Source organism: Pteropus medius, unplaced genomic scaffold (genome assembly GCF_902729225.1).
Source record: "Pteropus medius unplaced genomic scaffold, Ma_sr-lr_union100, whole genome shotgun sequence".
Classification (NCBI taxonomy): domain Eukaryota; kingdom Metazoa; phylum Chordata; class Mammalia; order Chiroptera; family Pteropodidae; genus Pteropus; species Pteropus medius.
In genome coordinates this window covers 2,292,965-2,302,220 of record NW_024350924.1, presented here as the reverse complement: position 1 = coordinate 2,302,220, position 9,256 = coordinate 2,292,965, and the positions used below count along the sequence as shown (strand labels likewise).

Here is a 9,256-nt window from a genome sequence, read left to right as displayed (position 1 = left end):
GGGAGGAGTATTAAGAGTCCATTCTAACGCGCAAAGGACGCTAGACTGCGAGGCGACAACCCCCCCTTCACGCTATTTCGGGAAGCACGGTCACAGCGGGCAAAGGGTCTGCGTCCGGCTGCAGGTCTCACGCAATCGCTGCGCGGGCTCTTTCTCCGGGTCCAGCTGGTCCTTGGAGCCCGGACCCGGAGCCGGTCCGTTCAGGCGGGTTCTCACCTTGCCGGCCTTGGGCCCGCCCAGCCGACTTTCCTTTCCGCGCAGGCACCTGCGTGGCCGCCCCGCTCGGCGGGGTCCTGAGGCGCCTCGGAGAAGCGCAGCGATTGGCTGAGCTCGGGGCTGGAGCTCGCTCGGGCTCCGCTTGACAACCGCAGTCTGCAAGCGGCTAGGCTGAGCGGCCGCCGACCTGGGAGGGGCAGGCGGGAGGAAGGACTGACTGACGGGCTGATGGACTGACGCGCGGGGGGACCGACGCCAAGCCCAGACCGCCGCTCTCGCGCTCCCGCCCCGCCCGGAACCGGCCGCTTCGGAGCCCCGGCCGCCGACCTCCCTGCCGCTTTCTCCTCCGCCGCTTCTCCCGGCTTGCCCTCAGGTGAGTGACTCCGGGTGGCGGAGGCGGAGTCGGGCCTCACCGCACACCTCGCGTTGCCATGGTCACCCATCGCCACCTGTCACTACCAGATGCGGCTCCGACCCAGGCGACCCCGAGGGCGGCGCTCGCAGTCCGGGAGGACGGTCTTGGGTAGGCTTGTGTGGGACCGGGGTCAGGAGTGAGGCCCCCACGGCCGGGCCCTATGCGAGGCCGCCGCCCCTGGACCACACCTTCCCCTCACTGCCCGCCCGGCTCTAGGGGCAGAGCGACGCCCCGCGCCCTGGCCCTGCTCGCCCCTGGGCAGTAAGCGGCCGCAGGGGTTGTGCCCATCGCGCTGCTGCCGAGAGGCGGGAGGGAGTCAGACGAAGCTGATTCTTCCTCGCTGCTCCGCGGAGCCTGTGCGAGGAGTGGGCACGCCTTGATCGGGAGGAGGGGAGGGAGCTGCGAGGCCGGGAGCTAGCGGCGGCGAGGGGCAGCCCTGCGGGGCCGGGTTTGGCCTTTCTTACGTCTGTGGTCACTGGGAGCAGCCTTTGGGGGTCTGGGTTGGGGTCCAGAGGAAGGGCGGCGACTGGATTGGGAACGGGGGTTGCGCCTGGGAGGGGGGCGTCCGCACAGGAGACGCGGGAGGTTATAGAGCTCCTAGGTTTAAGCCAGTTCCCTATATTGGGTGAAAGAGATTGGGGCTGTAGCTCTGGGGCCAGGCCTTGGGCACAATGGGCAGGAGCAGGGATAGGCAGCGGCGGCGTTTGACCAGCATCTGATTTTTTCTTTTCTATACCCAGACTTGCAGTCACTAACCACGCATGGTATGTGAGCGGCGCGTTTTTGGCAACTTGGTTTTTTCTGCATAATGAAAGGAGAAGTCTTTGTTCCACCCAGATTCATAGGTTGTGATCCTCTTATTTCCCATCCTTTGTTGTAGACTTCATAGAATACTTCCAGAAGTTAATGGCACAGAAATTAACATGGAGGTTTTTGGTATGCTAGAAATCGTTTTTCACAGTATATCCAAGTAGAAATTTTTTGTCTCCAGTGTTGGCATGTGTTGCATTGATATCTTACAGGAAAGGAGAGACGCCTAAGAGCCCATTTTCTTTTATGTGACATATTCTCGAAGTCTCATTTAGGAGGAAGATGTAATGAACAATTTTACCTTAGGTTTTGGGGGTAGATTGCTTCCACACAGGGAAGAAAAATTATTATACAGTGAAGGAAAAGATAAGCAATTAAGCCATAACAGTATATTATTAGGTTAAAAAAAACCGAATATAAATACTGTTATAAATATGTATTTAAAAATTTTTTTCACTTACAGTTTGATGTACAGTATTATATTAATTTCAGGTGTACTAGATATGTGATTTTTGTGTGGGTGAAGAGATTTTAACCCTCTGACTTCCTAATTCTTTTCCCTCCTGCCCCCCTCTTTAAATGCCAGTAATAGGGATATATCATAAGAGAACAAGGGTACTATCTTGTGTTTCTAGTTACATAATTGTATTCAGCATCTTCCTCTGTGAAATCCAGTTTATCAGTTACTGAATGGACAGCATGTGATATGCTTGCTATATGCTGCAGTTTGAGAAACACTTCAAAATATAAGTGTGAAAAGATGCAGTTTTTCTTAGTAGATGAGTAAGCTGGAAATCATTGCCTGGATTTAAGTTTCCCTTTGCTACTGATTATAATCTTGGAAGAGCTACTTACCCCACTATTGACTCTGATTTCTAGATCTGTAGAATGGGGATAATACCTGCTATTGTTTTAGTCTGGGAATAGGCTCTGAAGTTGAACAAAATAATGTATTTGAAATCACTCTGGAAGGAAAATTTAAGTCATCTATTGATTACCTTTTAATAGAGTGGAGGTTTTAATAGAGCATTGGCAAGGATAATTAACATTTTCTGCATGAACTACTTATTTAGCATTTTTAGGTCCAGGACCTTATTTTTTACAATGGCCTTAAAGGCTCATGGGAACTATTAAGGTACATCTTTACTCCTTGGCAGACGTTCTTTATTACTGTGGTGACATGGAGAAAAGGGTGTTTCCTCACTGTATGTGGGTCAGGGCTGCTATCTTGCTTTCAGTAGGATGTTCTCATATTTAGAAAATAAGGCTATAGCCAATAACTCTTACTTGAGTTTCGTTTGGTATTAAATAATCCTCATTGTTGATCATTGGTTCTTGAATTATAAAGAAATAGCTTACTTTGTCCTCTTTAACCTATGCTTTTCAAGTAGGAGTATTTGGACTATTAGAGTAAGGTGCTATGTGCCAAGGAATAAATCTGTGGTCACATAACATGGCACACACTTATGGAGATGCTATCAATTTCACTTGAAGACTTACATTAAAAAAATACTGTTTTTAGATTAAAACAAAAATAACATGGACAATGTAATATTCACACTGATTTCTAAGGTAAAATTCAAAGACTTCAAAGACATTTCATGCTTAAGGGCTCCCTGGGGATGTGTTCGGTTTCTTCTGCCCTTTTGGAGAAAAGTTTAAGAAGCATTGCCTTAGACTTAGTCAGTGAATGGTAAATCACTACATAGCACAAGAAATAAGTTGAATTCCAATTTCTAAAACTTTGACATTAGTCTCAGGATTACTTGAATCCTAATCATCCCCTCTTGTTTTTATATCAAATGTAAGAATGTTATAGTGGCAAAGTTACAGGATTTTAGTCAGATAGACTCTGTCATCTCATTCTTGCTTCTACAGGTTTTTTTGCTGTGTGCCCTTAGACGAGTACCTGACATCTCTGAGCTTTAGTGTAATCATCTGTAAAATGAAATTATAGAGTTGTAAGAATTACACAGATAAGGTATGGAGTGTTTAGTGCAGGGCCCGACATAGTAGATGCATAATAAATGTTAGTGCCTTTTCCCTTCCCACCTCTGCATATTAGGTTATTAACAGCCCTTCAAACCCATTCTTAGCAGGAAACTGCATTACTCCTCTGAACTTCCATGGCATTTTATTTGTAGTTCTTTTACGGTACTCTTCATATTTTAGATATGTTCATTTAAAGTGTCCCCAGCATTGGAAGTGTTATACAGTTGCTGACCAGACTACATATGGTGTTTTAAGTTCAATTTTGGATGTTTTAAGAGACAGATTAACAAATGTTAAGAGGAGAATGACTAGAATGGTAGGAAATCTGAAAGCTCTTTGATGAATAGACATGATTATTGTCAGATTCAAATGTGTGAAAGTTTTTAACATGACAGACTGTATTATGCTGACTCTGAAGACATAACTAGATGAAAGTCACAAGAAAGTAGATTTCAATTTAATATTAGGAAAAAACCTTTTTATACTTGTGAGAAAATCGATATTTTGTGTTGTCTATTGCTGTGTAAGAAATTTACCCCCAAATTCGTGGGTAAAAACAACAAATCTCACTGTTTCTAATCTGGGCACACCCCAGCTGGACGCTTCTGATTTAAGGTCACTCAGGGTTTCAGTCATGCTGCCACAGGGACTGTGGTCTCACCTGGAGACTTGACCAGGGGGATGATCTCCTTCCAGTCTCAGTGATGTGAGCCTCTGTTCCTTGTAGGCTGTTGGACTGAGGGCTTCCATTCTTCATTGGCTGTTACCTGGAGGCATCCCTTAGTTTTGTCATTTGGATCTTTCCACAAGATTTCCTCATGACATGGCAGTGGACTTCCTCGAGAGTGAGCAATCTGAGAGGGCACGTGCCTGCACTAAAGATGGATACTTCAGTCTCTCTAAATCTTGCAAGTGACATCGCAGCATTTCTGCTGTACTTAGATAGAAGTGAGTCACTAAATCCAGCCCACACTCAAAGGCTGGGAACTGCAAAAGGATGTAAACACTAGTAAGCTTATGGATGACCATCTTAAAGACTGCCTTTCACAGATATGTTCGGGGGTATCTTCATTGGAGGCATTTATGTAGAGGTTGGCAGACCATCTGTCAGAGATAAGTATTTGGATATTCTGTATTAAATAGGAGTGGATTTAAGGAATCTTGCAGCTCGGTTCTGTGATAAATATATAAATCCTAAGAAAGTCAAAAAGTTAAGAATGGAAAACTTTAATAGATAATTATATAGTATACACTCTACGGTACTTCTTTCAGTAGTTAATTCTTGTATAATTTTGGCTTTTTCAATACATTTTCAAGTTTTTGTGACTTGGTTCAGTACATTTCCTTATATGTTTTGAATGTTGATTTACTGACAAAAAATCCATTTTTTAAGTAGTTCAGTTTTTGAAGCATACACAAATACCTTACATTCTGCTTTTCTCTTTGAAAACAAAAAAAATGTGAATGAAAAAAGAACGTGAAGGACAGTTTTACTCTGTTTTACAAAAACTGCTTTTGGAACCTTGGCTTTAGGTGTGACAGAAAACTATCGCTGAGGTCTCATCACATAACAAAAGGTGAAACTGTGTTCTTGGATAAAGCATCTTTTTTTCCTCCCACAAATAAGGTAAAAACAAACAAATAAGAAAGGAATAATATATGAATTTATATATTTTACTTTGATCTTAGTTAATATAGCATTAATTAGTTAATATAGCATTAATTAGTGATTAGAATTTAAATTTATTTTTTATTACAAATATTAAGATTTATAACTTTCTACATGTTTTATTTATGTGTTTATAGGTTGAAATTCTGCTTAAATGTTTGAATTTTCATAAGCTGCTGTGACGTTTCAAGGAATAAACTGTTTAAAACTTCTTTAATTCTTTGCATGATTAATACTGAAAGCTTTTGGCTCAGAGTCAGGAGACCTTGAGTTCTTAGCTCCACCTAATAGCTGATAATAATTGTATAATTAAGTGGTGGCATTGTTACTCATTGGTAAGTAGGATTCACATTTTGAATTGTTTTAAAGAACGGACTTACTTTGATCTGTTCGTACTTCCCCATCAGGTTTCTCTTAAGATCAGTGACACAATTTGTGAGCTTTCTGACTCATAAGTATTCATTCTGAAGTCTGAAACATGGCAGAGGTCTGATAGGTCTTAAACATGCACGAAGCAAAGGAGCAAAAAGTATTATTTAAGAATAAAATAAAATTTTGTACACATTTTGTTTTTAGGGCTAAAATTCTTATGCCTTAACACCCTGATTTTACTTTTAGTTGAGCTCTAAAAAAACTAAATTATGTTTAGTAGTAAAGCATTTAGTAGTAGCAACACAATGTTAAAATTTATCTAGATTTGTCTAGATATTCCCATATTTGGTGTGATTTTTCACAGATACTTTAAAAACTGAAGTTCATTTTAAACTTGAAAGTTGACTCTAGAGTTCTTAGATCTAAATTTTTCTTTTCTTTTTTGGGGGGTTCCCTTCCCTCCCACCAGTTTCTACACTGCTTATTTTTTGATGTTTTGATGATGATATTCATTTAGATAACAATTTAAAATTCAAGTAGGGTTTATTAAGTAAGGGTTAGGAAGTATATTTTATTAGATCTGAAGAGAGATTTTAAAATAAAAAGTAATCTTGAATTCTCTTTTAGTTTCTTATGCAGTTGAGCAATGTACTTTTTGTTTCTCTGTCTGAAAGTATATGTTTAAAAGTCTGGTTAGATTGTTAGTAGTTCAGATTTCTAGATTATTTACCTACCCTATTAACATTGTTTAATAGAAAAATATTGTAAAAGATCATAGAACTAGGAACCTCTGCTAGAATAATTTTAAATGATTTCAGTACTATGAAGCCTTTTCATTTTGGCATATTAGGTGTCTCATTAACCATTTTATGTTTTCTCTTGTTTTTGTAAGGTATCTTTGCCCTTTCCTTTCTTGGATTCAATGTGGTGTAGTAGAAAGCTTTAGAATCTAGCAGACTTATGGTTTTATTTTTGCCCTACGTTGTAATCTTCAGCTACTGTATATCCTTCCTTTCTTCCCTCCCTCCATTCCTCCTCCTTCTCTCTCTCTCTCTCTCTCCCCCTCTGTCNNNNTCTCTCTCTTGGCCTGTCCTCTTTGTCTCTGTATTTCTGTGTCTCTTTCACAATCAGAAATTCTGATATTCATTGTTGCAAAGCTTAAGATGTGAATTGGGGAGGAGGAGACAGTTTCTTGTCTGGCTACCAAGATAAGGCAGATGTTTCAGGAACTAAAGAAGAGTTGATGAGTTCTACTTGCTCAGATGTTTAAGGAACTAATGAAAAATTGATCTAAAATTAAATCTAAAAAAAACGTGTATATATTTGCCTCTGCTCTTTGTTTTGCTTCCCTGTTAAATAGGTCCCTATGGTATTTTTTAAAGATTTCCTGGTTGGGGATGATATAGATGATACCAGGACTTATGATGTCCTGACACACTTCTGAAAGAAATATTCAGTTTCCAGTGAGATATGTTTAGCCTTGATATAAATGCTGGGCAAATTTCTTAACCTTACAAAGCTGAGTGTCTTCATCTGTAAAATTGGATGAAATTGCCTATCTCATAGGATTGTTAGAAGGACCAATTAAACAATTTAAGTAAAGATCCTAGAATAGTGCCCAATAGCTTTTGCATTGTAAACATAGCAGTTAATCCTATGTTTGGGAGACTACTCTTGTTGGTACCTTGATATAGAAGAAAACCTTTGCTATCTAATCCTATAATTTTTTTCATTTTCATAGTGTTTTTCTCTTTACAGTTAAAAATTGTATTCATACAAGAAATGTGTGTGTAAACGTACAAGTAATGCATAAATACGTATTGGTTGTGAACCATTCAGATAATACAAATGGTAAAGAGTGGAAAAGTCTCCCTTCAGCCCCTTTCCCTTCCTAGTTTCCTGCCTTCTAACCAATCGCATACTTTTAGAGGTTAGAGGTAACCACTCTGAACAGTTTGTTAGGTATCGCTGCAGACCTTTGTTATTTAGGCATAGAGGTATTATGCCCTCCCTTTTAAAAAAAATAAATGGGCCTATGTATATTTGTCTATTCAGCAAATATTTATTGATAACTATATTGTTCTGTGATGTGCCTTTCTATTATTAGGGTGTGTAGATGTACATCACTGCATTAGTATTCTGGAGTATGAATTTACCATAATTTAACAATTCTGCTGTCGACGGGAACTCAGTTTATTTCTAGTTTTTCCCTATTACAAGCATATCTTCAAGGAACAGCTTTGTATATATATCTTTGTGTATATTTGCAAGTATTTTTGCAGAATAGGTTCCCAGAAGTGGAATTGGAATTGATGAGTCAAAGAGTATATACATTTAAAATTTTCATAGATAAAAATTTCATGCTGTCAGAGTCTCTCTTAAAATGTCTACCAATTTATATTTTTAAGACAATGCATGAAGAGGCATTTACCCACACTCTTGCCAACACTAGATATTTTCAGGTCTTTTTAATTTTTGTATAACTGGTAGGCCATAAATGGTATCTTAATGTCACTAATGAGATTAAACATCTTTTCATAAATTTATCGATCATCTGTGTGAATTGTCTGTATTCTTTGCTCTCATTGTTCAACTAGATTTTTGGGAGAGTATGCTATTTATATTTTAGATGGTAACTGTTTATGTGTGTTGCATTTAGTCCTAGTTCGTCCTTGTCTTTTAACTTTGTTTATGGCAGCTTGTGCTAAATGGTAGTTTTACATTTTACATTTTTAGTGCCTATTTGACAGTTTTTTCCTTTACATTTTCTAGGTTATGTGACTTAATTACACAGTCTGAGTCAAAAATAGTTTTTGCTTATTTTATCAATTTTTAGTATTTAAGTGCTTAAATATGTTTAAAAATATTTGTGTGTTTGAATATGGAAAGAACACAAATACTTTATCTCATAAAGATTGACATAATATTTGAATTGGATCTAAGGAAGAGTTCTTGGGTTATGAAAAAAATACAAATCACTCTGAAATATTATTGCTTTGTTATATATAATAAATACATTATATTCATTATATTACTAATTCCTTTAAGTTACCTGCAATTGAAAATTTATTACTTATGTTTTATATTTTAAAAAATTTTGCATAGGTAATATTTGTACATGGTAAAGTACAAAGGGTTTATGGTGAAAAGTCTTCCCATTCTTATTCTTTAATTATCTACTTTTCCTTCTTAGAGACAACCATTTTTATCAATTTCTTGTGTCTTTTTTTAGTAATATTTTATGAATATACACAACATATAGTTTATGTTAATTGATTTTTTTTCTTTTTATAGCTATATAAAGCTGCACCCGCTTTAAAAAAGTAATTTGTTCTTTAGGCCCCAGATCATTCACAGCTCCAGAAGGTAAATTAAAATAATTGATGAATAGTGAACAGCTGTCAATAGTAAGAAGGGACACATGGATGCTGCATCCGTGTTTTAAACGTTAGCTGATTAGCAGACATGACAGAGCTTTGCAATTAGAAGGACTTTTCTTTTGCTTCCTTTAATGATCTAAAATAAATGTATTTTCCTTCTTCTCATTAAACTGACCTCATAGATTAGAGAATTCTGATTACCCCAGACTTGATATTCCCCAGAATATATTTCATGTTATTGAAATGTGAGTTAAAACCAAATTATAAAATTTGAAGGGAAATCATAGAAATTACCCAAAACTAACCCTCTTATTTTATGTGTGAAAAAAATTGAGGCCCATACAGATTAAGTGACTTGCAACATCACATTTATAATTCCTGAAGGACCAGACATTTACAATG

At 38.5% G+C, this 9,256-nt stretch overlaps 1 protein-coding gene across 14 annotated transcripts in view; it reads left to right on the top strand.

Moving 5' to 3' along the window:
• The first annotated feature begins 344 nt into the window (after window positions 1–344).
• The window catches only part of WDR47 (WD repeat domain 47), a 47,362-nt gene continuing 38,450 nt past the window's right edge, over window positions 345–9,256 (top strand). For 6 of the 14 annotated variants that reach the window (XM_039841050.1, XM_039841048.1, XM_039841049.1 and 3 more), the window contains exon 1: window positions 4,967–5,060. The gene's annotated coding sequence lies outside the window, so the exon portion shown is untranslated. Of the gene's footprint in view, window positions 590–4,160; window positions 4,382–4,966; window positions 5,061–5,239; window positions 5,438–8,819; window positions 8,841–9,256 lie in introns of those variants that run through there. The other 8 variants (XM_039841052.1, XM_039841054.1, XM_039841056.1 and 5 more) reach the window with 8 other exon arrangements.